At 43.2% G+C, this 12,428-nt stretch overlaps 1 long non-coding RNA gene across 1 annotated transcript; it reads right to left on the minus strand.

Annotated features, from left to right (window-relative positions):
• Positions 1-426: 426 nt before the first annotated feature.
• On the minus strand, positions 427-12,215 carry LOC139052770 (uncharacterized). Its single transcript, XR_011510051.1, has 3 exons — positions 12,165-12,215; positions 1,729-1,802; positions 427-591 (listed from the first exon to the last, which is right to left on the minus strand). It is a non-coding gene; the product is annotated as an uncharacterized lncRNA (long non-coding RNA).
• Positions 12,216-12,428: the final 213 nt, after the last annotated feature.

A 12,428-nucleotide genomic window follows, 5' to 3' on the forward strand; every position in this document is an offset into this window, starting at 1 on the left:
CACAGGTTCGCTGAACATCCACTTTCGCAGGGCAGCGATGGCAAGGTAATATTTTTTTATCAATTATGTTCCTAATTCATGCGGCTCCTCTGTTGTTTTTATATGTTAAGCGCGAAAGTCTGGTAGCTTCACCGGCCTTACATCAGCGACTCAAAAGTTGCATAGGTAATGTAAGAGGCGCTTCTTTATCCGCACGTAAGACTTTGGAAGGAGTACTAAGGGGCTTTGCACACTAACAATAAATAAATGTCAAAGCTCAAGCTAATTTTTATTGTTAGAAGGTAACATTATTTATTGCGTGAGCGCATTCAACAAACAACCGACACGCCGCAGTAATCGCCACTGCGATCTGAAATTGCACACTGGACCATATGTCAACTTCTTTCGGGGTGTTCCTGCTTTTATTGGAAAACGAGTTCCCTCAAACGCGCCACCTTCTTCCACCGGATAACTATCCGCACAATGACTTCAGGCACGCGTCGCTGATGCGTGCCTCCTCGGCGCTGTTGCTCTGCTCGGCGCGCTCAGCAGTGTCGGTATCAGACCGGGCCTCGGGCACAGTGGCTACGTTGGTCCGCATGGCACCGCTCTCTGGAAAAAGAAGGCAGATCAAGGATGGGGCGAGAAGCTCGTGCGGTACATTACAAATAGTTTGAAAAAAAGAATAAACCTGTTGTTGCGGAATATTTTCATTATCACCATCACCAATATTTATCCTCCCTTAAGCACCCTTTGTAGCGCAAGGAGGACACATGAGCATAAGTACGCACACTTCGCATTACGAATAAAAAGAAAAAAGATCAAACCTATAACTTTGTCAGAGGCCTCAAACGGTAAAGGGTCTGGGCATAGGGTTCACTGCGAACGGAAGACGTGAGTAATGCGTGAGTGAAGATGTTACTTCTCAAGATGGGCTCCCAGTAACTGCTTCAATTTGGGGAATTGCGCTAAATAACTATTGATTTTTCCGCTCATTCCACTTCTCTATGTTAAAGGGCAAAAATGATCTAATAAAAGCCATGCTAGCACCATTTAGTCGGGATACATAAAAGCTGTTAAACAGTTAAGCGGTTGGTGGGTAATGCGGTGAGGAGGAAGAACAGTGTTATACAAATGAGGTAAATTGTAGTAGAGTTTGTGGAAAAGGCACAGTTGTGAAATCATGGGGAATATTGACAGAGAGGACAGTGGAAGGAAGAATATCTGTGTTGCAATGCCGATAACAAGTATCTCACCATGACAGACGATCGCAGTCTAATGCTTTTGCAGGTACAGGAAATTTGGCGTGCGTACAAAGGGTACTTCACATTAAAAATATGACCATGAAAGGAGAGCGAGCACAGTATAGAACGCAGTGTAAAATTGCAGACGGACCACCTCAAATTCGTTTAGTCGCAGAAGGGCGTGGGTAAAGGGACTTTTTCGGGAAAGGTCCCTATGAAGTACTGGAAAGGCAATAAGCTGGTGAAAATGGCGATGATGAGGATGTGCTCCACGGGAAATGTTACCTCGTCAATATTATCAGCAATCAAGAAATAATAACATTTAAGAAGGGAGAAACCCCGTGGAGGGCAACACAAATAATTTTAGGTATTTATTCGAGCTCTCAAGGCCCTGTCAAGTAGCACGTTATCAGCAGCACAAGTACCATAACTCGCTGGGCAACTCGAAATGATAGTGTGATGCCGGATACAAAGATTATTCAATATTAAAATGAAGGCGACTCACCTGCCACAATAAAACCAGAGATGGCCAGACCCACGAGGAACACTTTCAGATGCATGTTGTTCCTTTCGTCAATACTGATAATGGGAAATGAAAGGAAAACTCAATTTCTCGCGGCTGCTTAAGCTCGAAAATCATGATTTTGCACTGCTATCATTTGCCTAGCATTTCTTGTTCTCGCCGTAGCAATAATTAAGGAGACTTTAACGCGGGCTTTCATTTAACGCGAAATTTCCAGTGAAAGAAAAATCTACAATATTGAATAAAAAACAAAAAGGAGTTGTGCTATTTTACAAAAATGTTGAAACATCGTTGCAGTGTATGTTGTGCTTGATGTGGTCTGTCAAGCGGTAACTTTCAACCTGTAAAGCCTGCTTTTTACCCTAGTTCGTCATGATGTCTCACTTCTTCACCGTAGTTCATTTTTTGCCTTCGCTGTAGTATTGGTCTTTTTCAATTACCTCGTAAGCCGATGCTCCTGACGAATCGAAAACTTCCGCTGACACTAAACGCACAACTCCTAACGAGTCGTTCCCGCTTGCCATTCCCACATAAGCACCAAGGTCGTTTTGTCGCATACCCTTTCGACCACGCGTCAACTTTTCTGCCAAATAAAAATGCCAAAGAAATTGCGGTGAACAAGTTAAACTAATATTTTCCCACAGAGTAAGCTAAGTATTATCATTTCATGGATCACTTGCCCCAAAGCTCTAAGATCCCAAATGTCGATGAGCTGACATAACCGCACTAAGTGATATACAAGAATGTGTAAGGACGCTTCCCCTATCGCTTTCTTTACCAACGAAAGCTGGCGAGTGTCGTCCTAGAATTGTAAAATCAAGCGGAAGCACGGTGTGGTGCTGCAACCCTTGCCAGAATGTCTTCAATATAATATCCCGGCTGTTTGCAAATTTTCGCCTTGGCTCAATTGTGCAGTGAGCGTGAGGTTCGCCATCTTGTGCAAAGCAACCTAACAACTTGGAAAAACCTACTTGTAGGAATTCGAGGATACTACAATCGACGCTTTACATGTATTTCTTTTTTAGACCTGAAGTTCAAGACGCATGAATCATGTAAGCATCGATATTAAAGAGCTTGGTTTATTTTATAGAATACTTTTCGTCCGCATTCGATGCATGTACTTCTGTTAATTAAACCCTATTGTGGTTTTTGGCCTCGCCAAGCAGCGACAACAAATAAAACAGGAGTCACAGCGAAATAATATCAACCCGCAAGAATGTGTTGCCGAGTTAGTATAAAATTTTTCCTGCGTAGATATTTCATTTTGATGCGCTTAATTTATTATTCTTAGGTTCTGGTTATTATGGCTGCCCATTCAAAAGCATTCTTTACCTATTGCCACAAGAACACCACTGTTTACTCAATTAGTTTAGTGAAGCAGTTTCGTTTTAAGAAGCATTTTCTCAGGTGGCAAATTGGTTTCCCGGTGAGGTAGATTACGGGCGAAATAAGAAAGCAGAACCAATGTCCGCAATAATAATTTCGTTATTTCATCAATATATTTCACGCTAGACAGAAAGTTCAGATAAAATACACCATCCAGACAATGTCTCCACTTGTAAAATTACTTTAGCAATTAAGTTTATTAGCTAAAATACGGCAAACAGCTAGAAAATGGGGACTGAAACTGTAGAAGTCGATGGCACAGGCCTTTAGCATTATACCCGCCATTGTGTTGTTTTACATATTACGTCTTGACAACAAGAGAGTCTAATAAAACATTGTTATTTACAATTATTCTGAGAAATGATGCAGGTCTCACTTTCGGAATAGCAGACCCTCAGTTTTTCCCAGGGGATCCTCTACACAGAAATGAGCAGTGTGTCGTTGATCGCACTCACATTCTATACTTCAACAAACCACTACACGTGCAAGCGATAATTTGAGCGACCTCTTTCCGGAGGATACGATTTGTCAGCTTTCTTTATTTGCTTTGTCAAATGTGCGCCATGTCGAGAAGCGGGAACTAGGGTCCATAATGCGTGCCTTCAAGCACGCTTACATACGAAGTGTCGGTCGTAATTAGGTACCACATATGTATTGTGCTGTATATTGCAAAACATGTGAACTGCGCTTTACTATTCATTTCTGGTGCTGCCAATGTCCACCCGCCAGTACGCTTACAAGGCGACACTATATAAATATCGATTAACCTTTTAATTTATTTCTTAAAAACTGACCTCCATATCACGGTATAGGATCTTCCCTTGTGTTCAAAATAAAGAACTCCAAAGAAAATTTACGTTTTCCTCTAGTCCTCTTAGTTTGTTACAAAAGCTCATTAGTAGGCTTTCCCAGCTTGACGACAGAACCTGATCGCCATACATCGCCGCACAAATTGTTACTGATTTGTGGTATCATAGACGCGAGCTGCAAGCTCTGCAAGGACGAACACACAGACATGGCACACATCCCATGGAAATGCACAGAGATGAGAGCAATATAATGTATGCACAAGTAAAGATAGAACCAGACCTTCTCGTGGAGCAATGGCAAAACGCTCTGAATAGCTCGGAGCTGCATGACCAACTATGGGCAATCCAGCGGCCCCGGGCAGCGGTGGAAATGCGTTGCCTCACCGCACATAATGCTAGGGGGGGGGGGGGGGGGGCTGAGCCTGGGCTGGTAACCTCGCAGGTGCTTTTCTCAGTAAAATTTTTTTCAGTCCGTAGAAAAACCTAATTCGCTTTATCAAAGTTGGTGGTATAAGTCACAGTTCATATGTACAGACATCACAACCGCCTCGTGAAATGTGTCAGCGAAGTGCATTAGTTCAAGATAAACATTTCTCGTAAGTCATGCAGTGACGTCAATGGGTGGTCAAAAACGGTCACAAATTTTGCCATTCTCCATCCGTGGTAAATTGGCGTTGACATGGTACGGTACGTTCCCACACAGCTACACCTATGCTTTAGTTAGTAATGGTTGTCAGCTAAATCGATTTGTCGACATTGATTTTAGAAAGCAAAGAATGTCACAATTATTGGACGTTGCTGCCATGAAGTTATTCAGCTTTTTGAAACAAATGTGAGTATGGAACTGTTGGGGTGAATTTTGACTTAAGTAAATGACAGCGTGCCAAAAATATTAGAAAAAGAATGTGGGTACGAAATAAAAGTCTATAGTATTGATCCATCTAGTTTATCTGCATTACCACGCAAATCCACGCGTAGAAGCTTGCTCACGAATCGCCGAAAAAATAAACATAGCACTTTATCAAGGCTATGGATGTTACATAGAAGGTACAAAGGCTACTTATAGTGCATCGACGTCAATGGAAGAAAGCTGCAGTCATCGCGTGGCATAGCCTACTCCATGACAACTCGTTACTAATTGCTGTCGTCCGCGCCTCGTCCGCCATCTGCACTGACTCAAAGCGCCCAGCTATGTCTCGCATTCAAATTCTTGCAGTCCAAAGCTGCGGATATAGCCCATATTTTTACATGTATGGCTACCGGTAGTTTTTTCTTTCGGATACGATATCTTTCTGCGACAGCTTCATCGAAGTTTGCATCAATTTGTTCGAATCCCCGTGCTTGACCAGGGGCTCTATTCTCGTCATTCCGTAATTTTCTTCGATACATGATGTGGGCGCCACGCTTACAAAATGGGGCTGATGGCCCCGTTTCGCTTTCGTAACATATCACAAATTTGACGTTTTGCCTAAGAAACTGAAATGAAGGAACTGAACCGAACGTGCTCGATAAAGCTAATCAGTTTCTCTCCTTAGTAAAAATAAAAAAATTGGGGCAACGCGTATGATCATTCAGTCGAAAACGCTTCTTGCTTCCGTGTTCTTCTGCCTATAAAGCATCGCCTCTTTTATTCACGTCGATGCCTGTCTCTGAGAGATGCAATCACTCGGCGTGAGTTCGCGACAACGCACTTGTTTTCTACATTCAGACAGCATACGTAACCGACCAGTGGTGATGAGCGCAAGCTCTAGGCCACGTTATCACTATCTCGTGAAACGGAAGTAACTCAGCCCCACGAACGTACTGCGTAGGAGCGGCAAAAATATCACCGATAGCATTGCGTGGGCCACAGGTACCCGATTGCGTGACGCAAGTGCCGGCACTGTAATCTCGTTCACTACGCTGCTTACGCGAGCCATTTGAGCAAGTTATTAAAATTATTATTAGTTATTTTTAAAATTCTTTATTCTGATTCTTATGAAAATTCTGTAGTTAAGCTTTAAGTAATTACAATATGGCTCATATTGCAAGTTACATATTGCAAGGGCGATTCACTTGGAACGAATTTTCAAGATTAAACCGGTTTCGAGATATAAATTCCCGAACTTTGTGGAGAAATGCATTGGCGTTCCAGTGAATTTGTTACCAAAACATCGTTTTATTCACCGAAGCAGACACGTAACTGGAACGCCAATGCCTTTCTCCGCAAAGTTCGGGAATTTATATTTCAGAACTGGTGTCGTCCTAAAAATTCGTTCCAAATGGATCCGCCTAGCGATGTCCACTGCTAGAATTTGTAAATTGCAATATGGGTCATAAGATAACTAGCTAAAAGTCAATTAGTGAATTCTTGTTAATTAGCCAGTTTTGCATTTCAATTGTTTATCCAAGTAGTGTCCGCCACTTCTAGTAGACGGGTTCATAAACTAGAATTGAGCTATCCAACAGACAACCTTCAAAAAATGTCGAGTGTTCGCTGAAGCACCTTGTACAGGGGCAAGTGCAGAAGCCTCAATAATTTAATAATGGGATCGGCTCGATCGCCACAGGCCAATCTCGAGCAACGCTAGTAGGGGAGTCATTTCATAATCCTAGTGCCCGAACATTAGCTGAAATACAAATCGGCTCAATACGAATAGCGAACGAGCACTATTGCACAATTAGACAGTCAGACCCCAACTAGCTAGGCCGTATGTTAGGCATGCAAGCTTTCTAATACATGAATAGATGTAACTTGTGTATTTGGTAACGTCATTTCTGTACGCCAGCTTACACTGTCTGTAGCTTTCACATGAAATTTCGCGCACCGCACTGGGGCTGTCTCTGATATAGCCCATCTAAATTTTTTCCAGAAAAATGCAACGTAGTAGAGTATGTCCCTTTGGGAGTGTTTCGCCACAACTAGACTAGAAATGCTGATTGGCTGCACTATGACACCATTAATGATATATGCGCCCTGTGAACGTGATGTGACGGCATTCTCTGTTTTGTAGCTCGGTTCGTTTTACCACACTACCCCATGAATACGCTGCGGTTTCACTACTTAGCAAAATGTAAAGTGCGTTTGGTGCACGAGGCTCGTTAACAATGTGACATGGCTGCGCGAGCCCGAGCTTTGATGATGCCCTCCTTTTCTTTCAGTTACTTTCTATGACTTTTTTAATGCGTTGAAATCACATTCTAAAGAATGTGTCATAATAGGAATATATTTTGACGGCATCTCCAGCAGATCAAGGGTGCAAGGAAAAGACGGGAGCAAAGCAAGGGGGCAACGACGTGCTGCAGCGGAAGCACAAGCACCTTGAAAGAGCACAAGTTAACGTTAAAAAGGATTAGTTCTACACAATGTAGTGACCTTCAATATGTGCTTTGACGACGCGTGCGAGATTGACGAAGAAAATTCAGGTTGCTGTCACGAGCGATGAGGACAATGCGCAGAGACTGAGTGGTTTTACAGACCACGTGGAGATTCGAGGTTGACCGGCTACGCTGGCAACCACGCGAGGACGTACCACACACACAGAGGACAAGCGATCAAAATAGGTTGGCTGACCAGCCTATCGGCACGGCGAGGAGTTCCCTAGTGCGGGTAGATAATTGTTTGCAGGCTGGCCCCGTGCCAAAGCATAGGTTACCACGGAAAACCAACATCTGGCCAGTGAATCCGCTTTTCCATACAAGGTCCAAGGAACTCGTTGTACTGAGTTTAACACAGTTGACCTATACAATCAAGAGGTTCACGCCCACGCGGTCGCCGAAGTGCTTTTGTCCACAGAAGCGTCCCCTGACTGTGGTGCTGTTAAGATCACGCTCCGTTATCGCTCACTCAGGCATGGCTTAAAGTCTTGTACACATAACTCTGTCTGTCGCAAATGCGCCTACATTTCTTGTTGCTGTTTCCCTAGCCTCTGGTCTATAACACCCATCCTCAGGTCATTTTTTGAGCGCTTCCTTGTCTAAGTATAGTTCTAGTCTGTCCACATTGATTCTTTAACGCGCACCTAAATATAATAAATTACGCGATTGTTTTCGTGAAACGCGAAAACACCCATGTACTTAGATTTATGTGCACGTTAAAGAACTCCAGGTGGTCCAAATTTCTTTGTCCCCCACTACGGCGTACCTCATAATCATATCGCGGTGTTGGCACGTAAAACGCTATAATTTCATTTTTCCGGTATTTCCACGTTTTAGTGACGGCGAACAATACACAAACAAAACGGTTAATCACGAAAGTAACTCCTTATTGGGCTAACCTGTGCCCAGAAAAAAAAAAACCACAGTCAAACAACGATAAAGGCGAGCACAATCAGCGATCGACGAAAATCTGATCTGCTATTCAAGCTTGCATGCTTTTATAGATGATTCGTCGAAGGTTCGAACATAATCGCTGTTGCCCGATGCCTTCCAGAATGTACTACACAAATGATGTGCATACAAGCTGATAACACAAGGTTTAGTAAGAACATACATAACTGATAGAATAAACGATAACATTCGAGCAATTTCCAATCATGCAGGCGCTTCCTGCGATGAGCGATAACTGCAAGTCGTTATCGGCTGAAATGCAGTCCTCGAGAAAAGTCTAATTGGAACACTTGTCAATAAGACCTTCGAACCAGTTGATGAATTCTGTCAGCGAAAAATATATCTCTTTGCTGAGCACAAGTGACTTTTCCAGGTCCACTCTCAGCCATTACAGTCAAAGCTGGTGACGCATTTAGGATTGAAGAGAGGGGTTTAGTCATGCCGTCGACGCAAGAAATATGAGGATTTAAGGATGGGCGTCACACTTCTTAACGTGTCGCGCAGAAAAATGGCATCGACATTTGGTGTTAGATGAGAAACCCATATATACGTAGAATTGTATCATACAAACGGAAGTGTAGCTAGAACAGGTAAATAGGCATCTCAGGCGTATGAACGTAAATATAAGCCATTATAAAAGACATGCATGTTATTGTACGGTATTATGAGACTTAAGCAGTACTCCTGCTCAGTGTTGGCATGATTCCGCTCTGCAGCGGCGAAAGTGCGGCTCCTATAGGCAATGACTCTCTCAGGTCAGCCTCTCGTGGCTAGAAAACGGATCTGATCTCATGGCTCCTAGCGTTAATGTGGAGAATTGCCGGAGTGCTCTTGACGAAGTGGCACCACACCAGCTCCAATATCGGGACACGCTTTAAAGGGACCCGCTGCCATCCGGAGTGTGTCTTCAGATTTAGCGATGGAAAGATTGCGCCTCACAATGATGGAGAAAAGCATGCTTTCATTCCTCAAAAAAGATCAATATTTTCAACTCGGCGCTGAACATCTCGCAAAAACGACACGGGGCGACTTTCAGCGGTGAAACGGGCCATGGAAACCGTGTCTAGTTCTGAATAAATGCGCAGACCTCCGTTCGTTTCGAATGTTACATCTATGTATAGACAAAAATACGCAATTTCCAATATTGCAAGCTACGTCTCTATATTTTTGTACATGTAATCTGCAAATAATTTTATCCAAAATGATGCGTCCTGCCTGCCAGAAAGCCGATCCATTCTTTGACGGAGCAGCGCCATCTTGCAACCTTCCCGCAGCAACAAAGCGAGCCACTGTACCGACATTAGCGTAATGGCGTGAGGGCTGTCTGCGCGCCAGCCGAGAAGTTTCTGGGATGGCCATTGCATTGGTGCAGTTTTATGCAACCACCGCCCGCTTCAGTCAACTCGGTCACCCGAGTTGACATTTAGAAATGTTAGAAGCAACGTTAAATGACGCAGACAAAGGGCCGAGAAAGCAGAGCTTGTCTTCCCTGTTTTCATTGCCCATTGCGGGCGCATTTTGCGACAATTGCAACCCTTTAATTCACGAGAAGTTAAGGTGAATTGCAGTTGTGATTCGAAATATTCAACTTGCGATATCTCCCGATTATAAATGTTAAAACTTGTCGTATAGTGCTAATTGGCATGCACGACAACCTAGGATACCTTAAGGTGTGCAGTACCAAGTAGCGTGCTATTAGGTTGTTTACAATTGAAGATTAAAACATTTCACAAGGAAAGGGTTCCTTAATATTCCGCAAGAAATAGACTGCTTGCTCAGTTTGTTCAGACCCGAGATTTGGTGCTAAGAAGCAATGCGTTGTCGCATTCTTCTCCTCCTATTTGTTGGTTACTCGGGGTAAAATGTGTAGTCATTTTGGCATTCGCGAAAAAGGATGAATGCGAAAGCCACACTGCTCGAGAGACATTCATTACATTGCTTGACATTTCTATTCGAATGGGTTGTTACTTCCTATTACTTGTTTGCACGTGCTTCCTTACTTGCACGTGCCCTAATGAACCATACCTTAATTATTTGTCCCTATTACCTTCCATCGAAGGTCGTGGCTTCCTGTGCATAAATAACTGCCTCTAGTAACATCAAAGGTAGTAGGTTCGACTTTAGACCTTCAAAATGTCAATTACAATCTAACTTGCAGATATGTCAGGTTCGCCCATATCTCCAAGTGGGCTGAACTGCCACCACAGGTCGTGGGTTCAAGTGCCTTAATTATTGGTACCTTAATTAGCTATTTTTCATTTACTTCTCAATTAACATCACAGGTCGTGGATTGAACTCCCACCAAAGGCCGAGGGTTTGACTCCCTTTAAATTTTAGTGCCATGAATTTCGGTCACATAACGGCGATCACCGGCTTTTTCAACCCGTGCGTGGTCTATGGCTTTTGCCTTCATCCTCTTTAGCGTAAGGCGAAAGCCTGCGCTTTCATGAGGCACTCTATTCAATGAACTGACATACTCAGTCGAATGCGTTGTTACTTCGTATTGGTTTCTCCCACTAAAGGTCATGAATTCGAGTACCTTAATATGCTCTAGCTTAATTACCTGTGTATTAATTACCTTCGCCTTAGCACCAAAGGTCGTGCGTTCGACTGCAATCAGGCTCGTGATTTGACGATCGACGGTGGCACCATCAATTTTGGTGCCCTTTATTTTCGTCCCACCAAAGGTCGGGTGTATCATCATCATCATCATCATCATCATAATCATCATCATCATCAGCCTGGTTACGCCCACTGCAGGGCAAAGGCCTCTCCCATATTTCTCCAACAACCCCGGTCACGTACTAATTGTGGCCATGCTGTCCCTGCAAACTTCTTAATGTCATCCGCCCACCTAACTTTCTGCCGCTCACCTAACTTTCTGCCGCCCCCTGCTACGCTTCCCTTCCCTTGGAATCCAGTCCGTAACCCTTAATGACCATCGGTTATCTTCCCTCCTCATTATATGTCCTGCCCATGCCCATTTCTTTTTCTTGATTTCAACTAAGATGTCATTAACTCGCGGTCGGGTGTATGACTCCCACCAAATATCGAGAGTTCGACTTCCTCCAATGGCCGTGGGGGCAGCATCAATTTTGGTGTCATTGAATTTCAGTGCCATAACGCCGGAGGGCCAATTATTGTATAACTCCAGACAACGGAGTTACCTATGAAGCACTAAAGGCTTCCGCCTTAAAGAAATGAATGAAGTCGGCGTCCACAGCAATAAACGCTACATTTCTTTAAAGGTGCGAAAGAAATGGCTCTGTTCAAGGCATGTCTCATCAGAATTAAAATCCTAGCGAAACATAGTGCCGAAGTGGCCATATCGCTTATGTATACGTGTATTGTTTTAATGTTCACCAAACTGTTTCATTATTACTTGTGACATCACACAAATCGAATCATTACGTTCTCGATACTCGATTAGGTTTCCTGTACTCGCAAAACAAACTAAAATGCGTGGCTGGCTGGTTTAGACAACTTTACTAATCAACTTCGTAATTCTTGTTGCACTTGCTTTATTTAAATCGTCGCCTTTTAAACAATGATGGTAAAATATAAGTTGAACACCAATGCATTTTTTCGCACACTTTCGGAAAGCATAAATAGTAACTTATGTCATCCTCAAAAGTCGTTTGAATTGAATGTGACTTACAAAACTCTCCGCCAAAATTCCGTACGCTGTGCCATGCGGCGTAAAGTAAATAATTGAAAGCTTAACGGAAGTCTGTTAATTGGTCGACTGTGCACTTTGATTTCTCGTGCAATTGATATATGCCTTTTAGGACAGTCCATCTCAAAAAGTAGAGTTGTGCTATAGGCACGGAGCAGTTATAAAATTTATCATCCATAAAAAACACCCTTTATGTAATTTTAGAAAAATATAGTTTTGAGAACTTGTGTACGTCTCACCTCCGGAAAGGTTGATGCTCAGTTGTTTCCAAAGAGTTTTCTATTTGGAAGTTCGCAGTCAATCGTAGATGGAACTCGCCTTTTTATACGAGTGAGGAGTACTGCACGTGCGGAGCAAAATTCCAGTGACCTCCTGCCCGCAGGATACTGCTTGTCAGCATTTGATCTGTTTGACCAAATGAAGCTAATTTCTGAGGTTTGGACTGGTATTCGTCATGTTTGCTTTGTAATACTGTGACACACGAAGTACCCGCCATGATTGAG

This window comes from Dermacentor albipictus, unplaced genomic scaffold, assembly GCF_038994185.2.
Source record: "Dermacentor albipictus isolate Rhodes 1998 colony unplaced genomic scaffold, USDA_Dalb.pri_finalv2 scaffold_33, whole genome shotgun sequence".
In the NCBI taxonomy this organism is placed as follows: Eukaryota; Metazoa; Arthropoda; class Arachnida; order Ixodida; family Ixodidae; genus Dermacentor; species Dermacentor albipictus.